Below are 19,030 nucleotides of genomic sequence, written 5' to 3' on the forward strand. Positions count from 1 at the left end.
ACACATTTGTAACACATAAAGGGATCACAGGGAATCATCTCCAAAATCGTGGCTCCCTGGGCAGATGGAAGTTAGGGAATATGAATATGTAAAAGAAAGTAGATGTCATCAGATGAAAGAGTGGGCAGAGGCTCAAGAAGGTGCAGTTCAAAAACATGCTAATACGTCACATTTTTATGGCAATGAGGCTTAAACTCCTTCTGGGGCAGTGATCTTAGCATTAAAATTAGGAAAAAGTTACTTCTCAGTCATATGCACACCCTCAGTTGTCAGGCTGTGGTTATGACTGGTTCCAGCCAGGTTCTTGAGTCAGTTGCAAAGCCCATTTCCTGTGTTTGGACTTGAAAAATATTGAAGGAATATTTTTCTTTTGCCAGGTTAATCAAGAACTGAAGTTCTTCAAAATCTCATGGTGTGGGTTACAAAATCCCTTCTCTGGTTTTATCCTGTGCCTCTTTTTCTTTCCTTTCTTTTTCTGTTTAAAAGATTTATTCATTTACTTGAAAGGCAAACTCTCATACAGAGCGAGATACAAAGAGAGAGAGAATCTTCTGTCTACTGACTTACTCTCCAAATGACTGACACAGTCGGATCTGGGCCAGGTTGAGGCCCATTGGAATTAGGGAACATGGTGGCTGGGTTCAACATATGACAGTGCCTTAAGGAGATCTAGGGTCATCCGACACCATAGCTTGATACTGTTGTACTCTGTTTTGACAGAGCCAAAGATATTTTTTGTTCTTTAGTATACTGCAGACCTGATGGAAGTCCATATCATCATAGATTTGCCTATAACTGGCTTTCTGTGCATTTAAGAAGCAAGTGGCAGCCATAAGCCCTAACCATGGGGTTATTCTTTTGCAGAGGCAACCAATTATTTGACAAGTATTGTACACTCTTTTTGATGGACGTAACAGCTAGGTTAAAACCCCTATAGGTATTTACTGCCTCTCATGGACCTTTAGGTTGAATGGTTTATTTAACTGAGTAAAGCTGAGGTGGGCAGTGGTGCAAAGGGTTAAGCTACTGCTTGGGACACCCACATCCCAGAAAGAGTGCCTGAGAACAACTCTGAGGTCATCCACTCCCACTTGGATCTACCACATGGGATGGAAGAAGTTCAAATCCTTCCTCGCAGGATCCAAGGGCATCAGAACAACAGCTATGAACCTTGAGCAGTCCGCAGAAAGAGAAGAACAGTAAACTTCCTTTGGGACTAGGGAGGGGAACTTTCTCTGGTCTTCGCTTGGTTCCAACTTTGGGTCCCCACCCTCTCTGGCAATGACCATCAGGATCGCTCCAGAAACCCCCCAAAACAAGCAAATAACAAACCAAACAAACAAAAAATCTAGAATAGGCAGAGAACAACAAGGAAAGCTTAGAATCAGACAGGAAACAGTCAGCGTGGATTCACTTACACCTTACTAGGTGGGACACAAAGATTAGTTACTCCTCACTAAAGTATTGAAGATTTCTCTGCACACCCCTTCTAAAACTGTTATGCACCTAAACTGTTGACATATGTCTTGTTAGAGTTATAAGCCAGTCTAGACTACCCAAAAAAAAGCCAGGTTCAGCAAAATTATGCTTCAACGCTATAAAATGCTAAATACTATAATGAAAATAGACACGAGACAGCTGAATAGTAATCTATAGCAATTTTAAGGTGTATAGAACCCGTTTGTATATAAACTAAAATTGAAATGTCAATGTAGAAGTCACAGGATGTGGTTCAAAACTTGCATTCTTTTTAACATATTGGTGACTCAATACTATGTCAATTAACTCCATAACGTTATAAATTGTTGCTGATGTTATGTTGGGGCTTTTAATTGATTGGGATGATACTCTGCCGGCTCTACTTTCACACCAGAGATGGTCTCCCCAACAAGCTGTTGAACTTAGCTGGACAATAAGATGCTGGACTCTATGCTTGGTATATGCTTGCAATGAAAGAATTTCAACTGAACTTGAACTGTGGTAATGCAACAAGGTGGAGGAATCCACCATGGGGGGAGGGTTTGGGGAGGGGTGAGGGGGAATCCCAGTACCTATAAAACTGTGTCACATAATGCAATGTAATTAATAAAAAAAAATACCACCAAGTGAGTGGATTGAAAAAGAAAAATAAGAGTGCCTGAGAACAAGCCCTGCAAGAACTTCTGATCCAGATTCTGCTAATGCACCTGGAAGGCAGTAGCTTGTGATTCAAGGACTTGGCTCCTTGAACCCACATGGGAGACCCAGATAGACTTTTTGACTCCAGGCTCCTCCTGGCCCAGCCCTGACTGTTGCAAGTGTTTAGAGAATGAACCAGTATATATAAATTCCTCCCCCCACCATTTCATACATACACACACGATCTTTAAAATAAAATAAAAATAACTTTAAAAAACTTGAGTGATTCCATTGCCAGTGTTTTCACAAGTAAAATTTGAACACACCTAAAACTCTGTAATATAACTTCAGTTATTTAAGGGATTTTGGTTTTGGACATTATAGTTTATTACAGAGTTTAGGCATCAGTCCAAATTAAAGGATTTAAATGTAGCTTGTCGATGTGCAGTTACAGAAACAGTAAATGAAGACAGTTTAGAAGTTTTGAAACTGGTCTGTCAATTAAAGCTCCAAGAGAGAAGGTAGGCATTTCTGACAAGATCCAGTCACTCAGTGACTCAACCCACACTGTGTTACTTTCCCTGACACAGTGACTAGAGGGCTAGTGGACTCGAACCCATATATGTGCCACCAGAGGAGAGTCAAACCCACACATGGTGACTCCATAAAACATTAGTCAAAGTTTAAACTACTTGCATTTTGTCAGACCTCAGTCTAGGGCTCCTTTGGCTGAGTTAGGTGGTTTCCAGAAGCCAGAAGCCAGATATTATCCAAGCCCTGTAAGACAATCCAAATACCTCACTCACAGCCATGCTGTGGGGTCAGCACCACTGACCTCTGCCCAAAGGTTCTCCAATCAAAATATTCAGAGCAGCTCATGGCTTCTTGAGATGGGGACAATTTTGCAGTAATGACACCAATACCAGGAAAAGAGTCTGCTTAATACCTTTTGATTACTAACTCCCAGTCATATGAACAGGTTGGCCCAAGTGAGATGCCTCTGCTCTCTGCTCCATCACTGGAAACCGAGGAATCAGAACAGGACTCCTGAGAGGTTTGATACATGGACAAACACCACTAGTGCTGTGAACACCTGCTTAATTTCCTTCCCTGGGTAATGGCTCAGTGGCTAAATTGTAACTACTGGGATCCCACATGGGTGATAGTTGGTATCCCAGCTTCTCCACTTTCCATCCAGCTCCCTGCTTGAGGCCTGAAAGTGCAGCAGAGGATTGCACACAGTGACTCAGGAAAACATTTTGAAGTTTCAAAACTAGCCAAGTTGACCTTTCAGTATATTCCATCCAAGCTTCTGTCAAGAGTCATGAGGTCTTTCCAGCTTGGTCGACCCTGAAAGCCTGGTCCTGTGTCCCAAGTCATATCTATTTTTATAAACAAACTATTTTGCATACTTTTTGACAGGACCAGATCTCCTTCCTGTCTATGGAGAGGGATAGCCTCAATCAAGCTTCCCTATCTTTAGAATTTTTCTTTTAAGAATCCTTCAACTTAAAAGTTCAAAGGCTATCATATTTGCCCATTTCAACTTGCTATCAATGTAGGTGTGGGTATTAAAATGTCTCTTGAGTAGGAAATTCTAAATTTTCCTATTGTATGTTGTATATGTGATTCTGCTCCATCTAAGTAATTAATGAGGTATTGTCAGTTTGCCTTCAGACTTAACCAATTTGGGAGACTTTCATTGAAATATCTTTGTGGGCCCAGTGCAATAACGTAGTGGCTGAAGTCCCTTGTACGCGCTGAGATCCCATTTGGTCGCAGTTCTAATCCTGGCTGACCTGCTTCCTATCCAGCTCCCTGCTTGCGTCCTGGGAAAGCAGTCGAGGATGGCCCAAAACCTTGGGACCCTGCACCCGTGTGGGAGACCCGGAAGAAGCTCCTGGCTCCTGGCTTTCGATTGGCTCAGCTCCAGGCGTTGTGGCCACTTGGGGAGTGAACCATCAGACCGAAGATCTTCCTCTCTGTCTCTCCTCTTCTCTGTATATTTGCCTTTCCAATAAAAATAAAATAAATCTTAAAAGAAACTTTGTGTTTCTATCAACTGCAAATACACACACACACACACACATACATTGTATCTTTATGACTAAGAAAAAAGTAAGAAATAACATTTCTTTCCAGAAAATTACATGAAATCATTGTTTTGGGCTCTGCGCAATGGCTCAGTGGCTAAATTTTCACCTTGTAACTGCTGGGATCCCACATGGGTGCCGGTTCATATCCCAGCTGCTCACTTCCCATTCAGCTCCCTGCTTGTGGCCTGGAAGAGCAGTAGAGAATGGCCCAAAATCACTTGGATGTGGAAGACATTCCTGGCTCCTGGATACAGCTTGGCTCAGCTCTGGCAATTGCAGTTACTTGGGGAGTTAACCAACAGACCTTTCTCCCTGAATCTCTTCCTTCTATAAATTTATCTTTCCAGTAAAAATAAAATAAATCTTTGAAAACAAGGAAGATATTTCCCATTATAGGGGGAAAAAAATCCTCTTTTATCTACCAACACTCTAGACAGACAAGAAAAAAATTAAGTATGTTGAGCATTTCCCTCACTCTCCAAAGGATCATACAGCGAACAACTCTCCATGAATCTGAATTAAATTTATGTTTCTCTTCCTCTGCATATGTTCTATGTGAACACACACACACGTTTATATTACAGAGAAGTTCTGGAAAAAAACCTACTAAATAGATGCCCATTAAAGACAAATTTAATTGTTAATAATGATACAGAAAATAACTGAATCTCCAACCTGTATTTTCTCTATATGAATACAGTAATTACCTGCTTTTATACTAACTTCTGCTATAAACAAATCTGAAACATGAACATTGAAAGCAGAGATGGAGTTCTTGGAAAGGGATATGCGGGGGTAGTTTTCTTGCACATCTAGCCATAGGAATGTCCTCTTATTCTTTATCTCTCCTCCCAGCTTGAATCCTGAGTTCCTATTATTTATGAATGGGAAGTCATTAGCTACAGAGAACTGTTGGAGGAAGCAACAAGCAATGTGTCTTTGTTATAAAATTCAAGTCCTAAAATGATGTCAGGACTTGACTTCAGAATCTCTGAGAATATGACTGAGTACTGGGATTTTCTTTTTTTAAGATCATCTGTTCTTTGTGTTTTGCAACCAGAGTTGAAAGCTACGGGCTTAGCCTTGCAGTGTCCAATACAATAACCGCTAGCCAGATGAGACTACTAAGCCCTTGAAATAAATACAGCTAGCCTGAATTGAAATGCATTGTAAACATGAGATAAACACTGAATTTGAAGACATAGTATAACAAAAGACATACATATATAAAGTATCTAATCTGAGATGGGCACTTAGATGCTGGTGGAGAAAACTATGTTCAATATCAGAGACTTCGGGTTTAATTTCCCCAGTCCAGGCTCCTGCCTGCAGCTTCCTACCAATAATGACCTGGGGAAGGAGCGCAGCAACATTGAAGCAAGAATCAAAATTCTACCACCATAAAAAATGATCTTGCTATTGAATTCTACAAAACACTTAAAAAGGAGCTAAGTCTAATACGTTTGATACTATGATAAAATATTGAACAGGATGCAATTCTTGCCAAACTGTTTTTATGAGAACAACATCACTTTGACACTAAAACTAAACAAAGATCCAATACACACACACACACACACACACACACACACACCCTAGAGAACGATGTTTTATTGAACAAAGTTTCAAAAATTCTCAACAAAATGCTAGGCAACCAAATCCAAGACTACTTAAAATAGATCATATACCACAATCAAATAAGATGGATTCCAGAGATGCAACAGTGGATCAATATTTGGAAGTCAGTAAACGTCATAGATTATATTAACAAAATAAAGAAAAATTCATATGTTAATCTGAAAAGATATAGATAAAGCTTTGATTTGATAAGTTTTAGTTGTAAGATTCCTTCAACATGAGACTCTACATAAATCAGGTATGAAGGAACATATCTCAACATGGAGAGGGCATAAATGGCAGATCAACAGCCAGTATCACACTGAATGGGGAAAAGATGAGGGCATTGCACTGCTGGTTCATTCAACCATACGTATGCAAACAAGTTGGTGATCAGAATAGCAACCAATACCATTACAGCCACATTGACAAGCAAAAAGAGAGAAAAACAAAAATTAACAAAAGTAGAGATGAAAAGGAGACATTGCAACCAGTGCTAGAGTCACAAAACATAAGAAATGACTAGAACAATTGTGTGTGCTAACAAACTGGAATCCTTGAACATGTCTTCTGCTTTCCATGTATGCATAGTCAATGGCTACTGAACAAAAGTACCCAGAATTCATATTTAAGAAAGCCTAGTCTTTTAAATAAATGGTGCTGTCAAAACTGGATAATGAGAGTAAAACTTAATAACTGGGATTCTATCAAATCCAGAAGCTTCTGCACAGCAAAGGAAATAATCAAATGAAGAGACATTTCATAGAATGGAAAAAAATCTTTGTAAGCCATTTATCTGAGAAAGGATTCATAGAACATATTAGCAAGTCAAAAAAGCTCAACAAAACAGCAACCAGTTCAGTTAAGAAGTGGGCAAAGAACCTGAATGGACTGTTCTCAAAAGAAGAAACACAAATGGCTAACATATACGAGAAAAAATTCCTAATATCGGAAGCCTTCAGGGAAGTGCATATCAAAACCACAATGAAATTTCACCTTGTCACTCTGAGGATGGTTATTATCCAAAAGACAGAAAACAACAAATTCTAGAGAGGATGTGGAGAAGGGAACTCTTACAGCTTCTGATGGGAATGCAAATTCATGAAACTTTTCGTTTTGGAAAAAAAAACAGTATGGAGATGTCTTGAAAACACACCTGCTATACAAGCAACAGTCCCACTACTGGGCGTAAACCTCAAAGACATGAACTCATCACATCAGAGTGGTACCATCTTCATAGAAGCACTTTCACAATAGGCCAAATATAGAATCATCCGACATGCATTTCACCAAATGAATAAAGAATGAAAGAGAATGTGGTATATCATATATATTGATACATAGAGAGAGAGAGAGAGAGAGAGTATTATCCATCTATAAAACTAATGTGATCCTATCATTTACAGCAAAGTGGTTGGAACAGAAGTCATTCTGTTGAGTGAAACAAGCCAGGCAGAGAGACAAATATATGTTCATGTCTCTTATGTGTGAGTTAAAATTTAAATAAAAAAGTTTTTCATAAGTCTTGCTGCATCTATCATGTTTTCTCAAATTTTATTTTAAATCCTTGCCAAATTGGTTGAAATTACATACTATCATAGTTTTCATGACTTGTGAAAAAATAAAACTAATAAATGTCTCCATCAGTTCACAGCTGATACTGAGATCAAGCTCATATCCCGATTCTTTGAACTGCAAGGAGAGGTGGGACTACTGCCTATAATATATACTTGCCAACTAATAAGTGAATTTTTAACTTAAATAGAATTTTGCACCTTGTTTTTTTTTAAAGATTTATTTATTTTTATTACAAAGTCAGATATACAGAGAGGAGGAGAGACAGAGAGGAAGGTCTTCCTTCTGATGATTCACTCCCCAAGTGACCGCAACGGCCAGTGCTGCGCCCATCCGAAGCCGGGAATCAGGAACCTCTTTCGGGTCTCCCACGTGGGTGCAGGATCCCAAAGCCTTGGGCCGTCCTCTCCTGCTTTCCCAGGCCACAAGCAGGGAGCTGGATGGGAAGTGGAGCTGCCGGGATATGAACCGGCGCCCACATGGGATCCCGACATGCTCAAGGCGAAGACTTCAGCCGCTAGGCCATGCCGCCGGGCCCTAGAATTTTGTACCTTGTTGATTCCTTAGTTGCATCTGGTAGTAGCTTATTAAAAGTGAAAATCAAATCCAATTCTTATTAATCTGTAAAATATAGATGGAATACAGTGTAACCTGAAAACACACCCTCCAATCCAAAGAAGCATTAGGGTTCCAAAGAGTGAAAAAAGAGGGAAGTCGAATGATGACTTGTGAATAGATTTATTGTCATTCACCACATGCTTTACAATATCTTTGAGCAGTCTGAGAAGCATTATTACTGTGACTCTAAAAGAAGGCAGATCCACAGCATTCTGTTGATAATGTCTCCAAAGGAACACATCTTGCATATTTCTTCAGATGATGAGCTCAGAACGGCGACTGAGAGAGAGAAGGAGAACCAGCGTGCACTGTGAATAATTTGCAGTTCGTTCCTCCTGGGCTGCTCCTCGGCACTCCTCACTGCTCAGGTCAGCAGCAGCCAGAGCCCCCAGTCTGCTGGCCACTGCCACTGCTACAGCAGCCGCTGCCACTGCTACTGCCGCAGCCGCAGCTGCAGCTGCTTCCACAGCTGCAGCCGTTCCCACAGCTGCAGCCACTGCTCCTGCCGCTGTTGCAGCCGCCGCTGCTCTGGTGTCGGCGTGGAAGAGATCGCCGGGGCTTGCGGTGGCTCAGGCAGCAGCCTCCACCACCCCCAGAACTGCAGCAGCCCCCGGAGCCGGAGCCACAGCAAGAAGAGGCTGTTGGAGGGCATGGGGCTGGAGACTTGGGGGGACACTTAGGAGGACACTTAGGAGTGGGACACTTGGGAGGGGGCTGACACTGCTGCTGATTCTGTTGGCAGGACATCTTTAGGTCAAACTGAATGGTGAAATAGGAAAAAAAAAAGATCAGGCATTAATTATCCAAAGACATTAAAATATGTCCTGTCTGAATAGGCTTTCCCAGGGTAACACTGAGGGACTTCAGAACATGTGAACTACAGGAGACACTGCTGAGGCAGGAAAGATAAAATCTTCCTCACTTTTGTAGCTCTAGTAGATTCTTCACGTGTGAGAAATTGATAAATCTAGTAACACTCTAGAAACCGGGATTATTAGTGTTTCACGCCATTTAAAAGGGTAATACAAGTCTATCGTTATTTCATGTGCCCCTGTAGGCATGAAATTTAGAAACTGGCAGATTGATCTCTGGATGTGTGCAAACACAAATTCAGATTTACATAGCTCCAATCACAGGGACAGTCCTTCCCAGAGCAAATTCTGACTCCTCGCCTCTGTCCTGGCCTACACTCAGTCCTCCTCCACCATCTTCCACTCCATCTCACCCAGGGTCCCTTTCCAGCCTGTTTCCATCTTGAGTAATGCTCCCACGTGGACTTCCATAAACACTCACCTTGATCACACAGCCACAGATGAGTCCCTGAGGAGCAATGCGAGTGAAGAGCCAGCAGCCAGGGCTGGTCTTATATGGGATCCCGGAGTTAGGCTGCAGGTGAGCCATGCTTCCGGCAGGAGTGGGAGGTGGCTATTGCACAAGTCCAGCACGTGTGAGGTTGCTTCTGACATTATCCTGACCTTCCCAGTGAGCTTTGCTGTGGAAACATTCAGCCTACCTCTTTCAGACTGAGACCTCGTGGGAGAATAATGTACATATACATGAGTTGTTTCCCAAATCGTGTTCTTTCCCTCAGCTTGAGTTTGGGGTTAATCTATGGCTTCAGTCTTTTTGTTGGAGAATTGTATGTGCCATTCTTTCTAATCCCTCTCCTGAGACAGCACATGTTCACCCCTTGAGAAAGACTCTTTCGGCTACGTAAGCTCTAGACTTACCCTCACTTTCAACTCCAGATTCTTTCAGAAAATGTCAGCCTAATGATACAGGGTCTTTTATTTCTCACAGTCCAATCAAGTTTGGGCTGGAGGCCTGAGCACAGTCGTGAGCTGGGGAGCAAGTGTGCACATTTGTTTTCAGCTCGGCATTCAGCATCATCCGTGTGCTGCTTTCGGGCAGCTATGGATGGAACATTCACACAACTGAAACTGGCAACACACTGTGCCTTGTTTTTCCACAGAGATCTGTTAAATACGAACATTCTACAGCCAGGTCTCAGGCTGCTTCCTGGGAATACGTGTTTCTCTTTTAATTATGTCAGTTCCATGTGTCCCCTTCCGACAACACATCACAGTCCTTTACATAGATACAACTTGAAGAATACCTCACACTGGTTATACACTCACAAATTGGTAGTTGATCTGACCTAAGGAAGAGAGCATATCAAATGTTCCTATGCTTGGTAGCATCTTGATTTTGTTGAGAGCTGTGGTATGACTGCTTCAGATCTCATAGTATCCAGGATGAGGGGGCCTGGTAGTCCTGCCTCTATTTCTACTTATAAAGTTTCTCTCCCTCCTACACTTACTCTCATCATCACTTCCCCTGCCAACGTGCTCTGCCTCTCTTGTGAATGTGCACATAGTGACACATGGCACATTTAAATATCAAGTGTGATATTTAAAAAGCAAGAAAATCACTTTTAAAAGATTTATTTTAAATCTTGAAAGGTAGAGTGACACAGAGAGACACACAGAGAAAGAGATCTCCTATCAACAGGTTCACTCGCCAAATGACTACATCAGTCAGGTCTGGACCATGCCAATGCTAGGAGCCAAGAACCCCATCTGGATCTCCTGTGTGAGTGGCAGGGGCCCAAGTGCTTGGGCAACAATCCACTGCTTTCTCAGACTCATTACCATGGAGCTACATGGGAATCAGAAGAGCTGGTATTGAACCTGCACTCTAATATAGGATGCCAGTGGCACAAGTGATGGCTTACCTTACTATACCACAGAACCAGACCCAAGTGAGTTGTTCTTCACACAAGAAAATTAATACGCAGAAGGATTCATCTCATCAATTTGAAAAAAGAAACTTTTCTTCTGCCACAAAACAGAGTGACAAAATTCTTCAGTGTGGATGTTCTCACAGAAAGCTTTTAGTAGTCACATCTTTGTATGCATTTCAATCAGATATTGGTTATTTGCCTTCTAACATAGCACTTCCAGAAACATCTGCTATGAGACACAGATGTCTGATAGTGACAAAGTTGATGCTGATGTTGATGATGAATTTAATAACAATGACAGGATGATGACTAAATTCCACGTCTTCATTCCCTTCCTTTACAGACAAGGAACTAACTGCCTTTATGTAAACTTCTTTTACTATTTACTCAGAATACATTCAGTCGAGTTGGATGTGGGGCCAAAAAAAAAAAAAAAGGAGTTGTCTGGAAATATATTGCTATCAATTTCATTTCTCTGCATTAATCCATAGCATTCAAAATTCAAATTAGAATCCCTGGGCTTTAGGGTTGAAGTCATGAGCTATAGGGAGCAACTGCCATGACAAATAACTTCAACCCATCAATGCCCTTAATCTGTGACCAGCATTGCCCCAGTCCTGAAAAATACTAAGACATCTGGAGTCTTACCCCTGAGCTTCCAGCCAAATTATAGGGAAAAACAGAGAAGTTAGTCAGGTGACCCTCAACACGAAGTAAACTAATCAATGGGTCATGACTAAAGACGAATGTAAGGGTCCAGCAATTCTCAGTAGGCAGTCTTTAAAAATGATGCCATGCCATGCCAGGTGGTTGTCCTGGCCAATTAGACGCCCCAGAAGAAGCTTCTGTTCTGCCTCAGGGTGGCAGACTTGAGGTCCAGCTGCACTCTAGATTCCGGCTTCCTGCCCATGCAAACCCTGGGAGGCAGCACCTGGGAGACCTGGACTGCGTTCTCTGTTCCTAGCTTGGCAGTGGCCTTGCCTCTGCCGACCTCTGGGGAGTGGACAAGCACATCGGAGCTCTCACTCTGTGTGTCCGTGTATATGCATTCTGTAGACACATGACTGTCAAAATTTTTAACAATTTAAAAAGAAATGATTCCAAGATCCTGCAGTAGAGTAGTTGATTCAGAAGTTTCATAGATTTTCTGAGGCTTCTTGTATTACCTAAAGCACACTTTCATTGCTTGTCCAAAGAGAGAGAGCAAGAACCAGAGTAAAAGCAAGAGAGAGAGAGAGAGAGAGAAATTATTATGGTTCTGTCCAATTAAGCAGCCATCTGCAATTCTGGCATCCAATATGAGCACCAGTTTGAGTTCCCAGCTGCTCCACTTCCAATTCAGTTTCCTATTTATCCTCCTGGGAAGGCACCAGAAGACAGCCCAAGTACCTTAGCTGTGCAACTGCTGTGTAGACCCAGATGGAGTTCTGGGGTCCTGGCTTTTCCTATAGCCCAGCCATAACAGACATTTGGGGAGAATGAAGCAGTAGATGGAATAAGAATTCTCCCACAATTTCCAAAAACCAGCCTTTCAAATAAAAATATACGTTTTAAGGGAAAATGACTTATCATTCCACTGTCCTAGCGAATTCTGCATCTGCAGGAAATTCAGAAGCGGAGATGATGCCAACACTTTCAGATTCCTGCAGGAACTCAGTCCTCACGGTATTAAAAAAAAAAAAAAAAAAAAAAAAAAACTCCACAACCAGGCAACCTTAGGCAGCCAGGCTCCTGGGAAAAGCTGAATCAAGCACAAGTGTTCCTGCCCTTATAGTAAAGGAGCCAATTTTAGCTCTGGATTTTGGCAAATGTCATCTGAAAAACATGATATTTCTATAGTCCTATTTCGAGAAATTGATTTTACTCTAGATCCAAATAAAACAACTCCACATTGTGTGTTTCTTCTTCAAATAGCACCTTCTTCCCCATTCTTCCTCTGTAGAGTCAGCAGCTGCTTCTACCCCACACCAAGCTCAGCTGGGAACCCCATCTCTCTCACTCTGGTTAGAATCCTGAATACAGAGATGCAGACAGCTACTGGGACACTCAGAGTAGATGAGGAGCCAGTCCCAGCTGTGCCTTTTGTAGGAGACCCAACCTAGGCTGCTAGATGAGCCAAGGCCCTGAGGAGACAGGTGGCCCAAGCATGTGCCAACCCATTCCAGTAGTTCACCTGCCTCCTTGTTCTGCCTTCCTTAAGGTCTTTCAATCCTGTGTCTTAGAGGGCATAGAATCCCCCAAGCTGTCCTATGGGGTCAGAATTCCAAACCAGACATTTCTCAAGACAGAGTGCATGAATTAAGATGTGGGACAAGGGTCTGTTTCCTCGGGTCACTAGTGTAATCTGCTGACACTTTGCACTTGGGCCATGGGAGGAACATAGATGTGTGACCATGTAGGAACAACAATATTTGGTGCCAGCATTGTAGCACGCAGGTAAAGCCACCATCAGCAGTATCAACATCCTATTATGGGTGCAGGCTCAAGTCCTGGTTTCTCCCCTTCTTATCCTGTTTATGTGCTGGGAAAAGCAGTGGAATATGAACCAACTATATGTGGCCCTAACACTTCGGAAAGCTGGATGAAATTCCAGGCTCCTGGTTTAACTTAGGTCAGTCCCAGCTATTGTGGTCATTTGTGTGAGTTGAACTAGCAATTGAAAGATCTGTATACCGATCTCTCCTCTGTAACTCTGCATTTTAAATAAATAAATCTTTTAGAAACTATGTTTTTATAAGTGGCTTATTGTTAGGTCAAAGTTCTTAAGTAAGCTAATTAACGAAAATGTCTATGTGCCAGCCAGTTTGAGTAAGCTAAGGGGTCCCTATGCGTGGAAACACAGCAGCAAAGCTAAAGGAAGTCAAGCTTTGGTCCATGGAGTTTCCAGGTTACCTCCTCTGTGGGTTGATCTCCCCTTTTGCTCTGGCCTTTCTTCCACTCTGATTACTTCCTTCAGCCTGTGTCTCTGAAATGCCCTTCTCTCTCTCCAAGGCTGATTTGGAACAATACTCCCCCACACCCTGCTACCCCTTCCCATGGAGTGGGGGACTGAGGGCAACAGCAGGAACCCTAAGAATTCCACTTCTGTGGTTTCCTCTTATCCAAAGTCAGGCTCTGCCACCAGGGAACACAGTGTCAACCACTACTACGTGTTTTGTTTTGTTTTCTGAGAAACCCAGCCTGGACACCTGAGCTGCCCTGACCCTCAGTCTCACCACAGAGCTTTGTCCTGGGCTGTTGTTGAACTCTGTGGAGGTGGCCTCGTGGGTGTATATGTACAGGCTCTAATGTTGTAAAAACACTGCCATGACTACCAAATGTGCTCTAGCAGAGCTGGCGAAGCCTTAGGTCTGCTTGCAGACTGCCAGAACCCAGCCCTATTTTCTAGAAGAGAAAGAAGCAGCAGAAAGTGGTGGTTAGGCGGCCCAATCTGGAAGGCGGACTTCTTTGCTGCCCCTTCATGTAAAACTGTGTGATCCTGAGCTGGCTAATTGACTCCACTGACTCTCAATATCTCCCTCACTAAAGGGACATTATAGTAGTACTTTATCAAACGGTTGCTATAAAAACAAAATGAATTGACATTCACAAGGTATTTAGACCATTGCCTGGTACATAGTATGAAAAAAGGCATTTGATAGGTACATACACAAATGGTATTGTTAGATGCCAGCTTGAATTATTTTTTCTCTAACATGCAGAGCTCTGTATTTCTAGGGTAGCAACATGCTTAACTGAGGGATCATGTATCACAGTCCCGTTTGTTTACAGGGTTAGTAGGGAGGTGAACACAGAAACCTTTGAGTAAGGCTTTGGGAAAGCTCTTTCACAGGTTTGTGCTTCCTTATACCTCAGCTTGGATGCCTTAATTTCTTTCTCTTGTCTATTTGTTCTAACTCTCTAGCCCTACTTTTCAAATAAGTCTCAGAAACTTAAAAACAATGATAGAATATTAAATTTAGATAAAATATTTTTTATCTATGGAATGATTTTTCCCTCAATGTGTCAATATAATGCGTCAGATTGAATGACTTGTGTATCTTGAGTATTTGTCAAATTTACCTCAGTAGAACTGGGATAAAAAAACGACCTATAATTTTTCCTTTCCCATTTATTCCTCCATATAAGAGATGGATACATGAATCTAATTATTATCTGTATCATGAGGCTGCCAGCACTAAGAATGCAGAGGAGGCAGAGAGAAGGAGCCACATGCGCGTGCATGAACACACACACATACACACACACACACACACACACACACACGTAAAACTAAATAAACCTGCCAGAATGTTTCAAGTCTGTGAGAAGATGGTAATAGGAACTATGATCATCTTAAGAGTAGCCTAAAAGCCCATGTTTTGGAGGAAGGGGAGGTTAAAAAATATGATTCTTGCTTCGGGAAGAAATTCAGGTATATGTGCCTTGAGTACTCAGTTTCTTTCCAATCTTTCCTGACACTCGTACTAACTTAGGTCTCCCATTTTGCCTTCCTACAACATGAGCTACTCTTCTTGTCTAATAGTCTGTTTTTCCCAGTTATCAGCTATTATAATATTTACATTTTAATCTATAATTTATGGTTGGTTATTCTTTATTTGAAAGTTACACGCATACTATGGGGGGGTGGGAAACACACACACACTTTCAGGGGTGGTGGGAGGGTGTGAACAGAAAAAAAAGAGATCTGGTTTACTTCTCAAATGAGCACAAAAGCCAGGGCTGGACCACGTCAAGGGCAGGAGCCTGGAATTCCATCTAGGTCTCCCACATGAGTGCAGGGGACCAAGCACTTGGCCATAATCCACTGCTTTCCCAAGTGCTTTAGCAAGGAGATAGCTGGATTTGAAATGGAACAGCTCCAAGAGCTGGCCCTGATTGATCAACCTTTAGAATGCTTGCTCTCTGGGCAGAGATGGCATTGCCAGGGCTGATTCCTGGAGATGATAAATAGCTTGGTCGGGGAGCCCATCTTGATATGGAAAACACCCAATCCATATCCCCACCACCTGCTATGTTTTTCATGCACCAAGCCAGTATTTCTACTGTGCCCAGCTCGCCCAGGGCCAGGTACAAGAACACCAGGGAGAGCTCCAGGGCCTCACGTGCACCAGGATTATTCAAAGTAGCCAATTCCAAACTGCGTTCCCTGTCCTTCTTTGACTGTCTTGAAGGAAAACACACACACAAAAGGCTGTGGCCTGTGCCTTCCCCTTGACCTTGATCAAAATGTAGTACTCCACATTTAGCCCTACAAGACAAGATATGCCCATCCTCCTGAAATCTAAGTCACAAGTAGAAGTTCATGGCCATATGTGCAAGTACATTTCTGGATAACAAAAATGAAAATATTAACTGAATATGCATCCAATAAAGTACTGTAGCAGTTTACACTCTCATACATAGTATGGCAGAATAGGATCTTCCTTCCTGGCCTACCTTAATCATCATCCAGCCATGTTCCCACTTTATAGAAAATTAAGTGATTTTTTTCATAATACTTGTATAATCTCAGATTTTACTTGCATATTTACATCTTGTATATATCTGGAATTTGCCTTGATATACAACCTAAGCAATAGATCCAAATTTTCTCTTTGTACTTATCTAATCATTACCTTAGCACCACCTGTTGAAGCAACCACAATTCCCTCACTTACTTGGTGTGTTTGGACCAATCATAAGACATTCTTCTTTCAGTTTGGTCTGTCTGTTCATGCACCAACAGCACATGGCTGCACTTGTAAAAGCTTTAAGATGGTTCATGTGTAGTGGGGCTGACACTCTCCCCATTGTCGTTTTTCTCCAGGACTGACTTATCTGGTCTTTATGATCAATTGGCTTATATCTAGGGAAAATAAAATCTGATTTTTTATTAGAATTCAAATTGCATTAAATTGTGTTGTGGACTGTGCTCACTGGCTCTGTATTTTAGGAGATATATAATGAAAATATAGTGGAAACTAATCTGTTAAGATATGGAGACACAAGACTATATGTCTCTATGCATACAGACCGAAGATGGACTCCCAGTGAAAAAGTTGAAACTATCCTAACAGTATGATGATGGACTCTCTGACATTGTCCATGCCTACATTGTCGTGAAACACGTCAAAACCAGCATGATGGACTATGACTGTTCATGAAGGAAATCCATTGTAAAATTAGAGGGGTAATCAATGTGGGGGGGGGTGAGGTACCTCAGGGAAGGGCCCAGGTAACCCCAGCACCTATGGAACTATATCATAAAACAAAACAAAATATTTTAAATTTGAAAAAACAAATTGCACTAAATTAGAAATTAGAGGATTGGTCTGTTCATCATCTGAAGACTTCTTATTTGAATACAGTGTGTACCATGTGCCTTTCAAGAGTTTTACAATTTTCTTCTTGGATTTTGGATAGATTTTTAAAGATTTATTTATTTTTATTGCAAAATCAGATTACAAGGAGGAGAGACAGAGAGGAAGATCTTCCGTCTGATGATTCACTCCCCAAGTGGCCATAACAGCTGTAGTTGAGCCGATCTGGAGCCAGGAGCTTCTTCCAGATCTCCCACGTGGATGCAGTGTCCCAAGGCTTTAGGCCTCTGATCTGCTCCATGTGGTTCCAATCTAGGACTCAAGCAGAATAACCATCCCAATTTGGAATACAGCAGAGAAGATTAAAAAAAAAATGGCAGCACTAGGAATAGCTGCCAAAACCTGTGCTCAGTCAGGATGCAAATCATCCATGACATTTAAGGATTTTCAAGATACATAATTCTTTGTAAACAGAGTTAATGTGACTTCTTCCTTTCAAACTGATATAACTCTGTTGAAGCTAAAAGGCATTGGAGAGTCTTATTTTTTTCCCTAACTTTAAAGGGGAAATTCTAGTTGTCTCTCCATCCCATGCTGAAGTTTGTCATGAATTTTATATGTGAAAGGTGTAATTTTTGAATTTACTAGTAATGGGCCCAGCCCAGTAGCCTTGCAGCTAAAGTCCTCCACTTGCATGTGCCAGGATCCCATATGGACGCCGGTTCTAACCCCGACTACTCCACTTCCCATCCAGCTCCCTAATTATGGTCTGGGAAAGCAGTGGAGGATGGCCCAAAGCCTTGGGACCCTGCACCCACGTGGGGAGACCTGGAAGAGGCACCAGGTTCCTGGCTTCAGATCAGCGCAGCTCAAGCCATTGCTGCCACTTGGGGAGTGAACCATCGGATGGAAGATCTTCCTCTCTGTCTCTCCTCCTCTCTGTATATCCGGCTTTCTAATAATAATAAAATATTAAAAAAATTAAGATACATAAGGAAAAATAATAAGATACTTAAAGAGAAATAAAGAGAAACATATTAAAAATAATATATAAAGGACCTAACTATAAAATCAGCACAATAGAGCCAACATATGTGCCAAATTCATCTTCAAATGTCCATAAAACTTTCACCAAAATGGTGATTATCAGCCCACAAAGGATACCTTAAAAATTCCAGCATAGAAATAATAAATAAAATTTTGACTATAATAAATAAATATAGAGATCAATTAGAAAATAAGAAAACAGACTTTTAACTAGTTAATTAATTCATTTTAATTTTATTGGAAAGTCAGATATACACAGAGGAGAGAGACAGAGAGGAAGATCTTTCATCCGATGGTTCACTCCCCAAGTGAGCCGCAACGGCCGGTGCTGCACCAATCCAATGCCGGGATCCAGGAACCTCTTCCAGGTCTCCCACGTGGGTGCAGGGTCCCAAATCCTTGGGTCGTCCTCGACTGCTTTCCCAGGCCACAAGCAGGGAGCTGGATGGGAAGTAGAGCTGCCGGGATTAGAACCGGCGCCCATATGGGATCCCGGGGCATTCAAGGCGAGGACTTTAGCCACTAGGCCACGCCGCCGGGCCCATGTATCTTAATTTTTTATAAAAGCTTCTTTCATACTCTGTGCATATCATTATATCTTTTGTATTAATTATTTCCTTCATCAAAATTATCTTTTAAGCACTTTTTTAAGAAATGAAATTATGTGTTGTTTGAAAACCTCACACTTGAAAACACAAGTTAAACTTCACTTTATGCATAATGTAGCATTTTTGTTTTTTTAATTTTTAGTTTTATTAACAAAAAAAACAGGTTTCATGCATTTCATATATTTTATACCTCATCCAAAGGCAGGATAACAACCCTCATTTTCTTACTAACATTTACCTGATGTAGCTTTATCTGAACTTTCATTATCTATTTTTCCTTTCTGAATCATTTGGTTTTAGATGCAT

The sequence above is a fragment of the Ochotona princeps genome, chromosome 2 (genome assembly GCF_030435755.1).
Source record: "Ochotona princeps isolate mOchPri1 chromosome 2, mOchPri1.hap1, whole genome shotgun sequence".
Classification (NCBI taxonomy): domain Eukaryota; kingdom Metazoa; phylum Chordata; class Mammalia; order Lagomorpha; family Ochotonidae; genus Ochotona; species Ochotona princeps.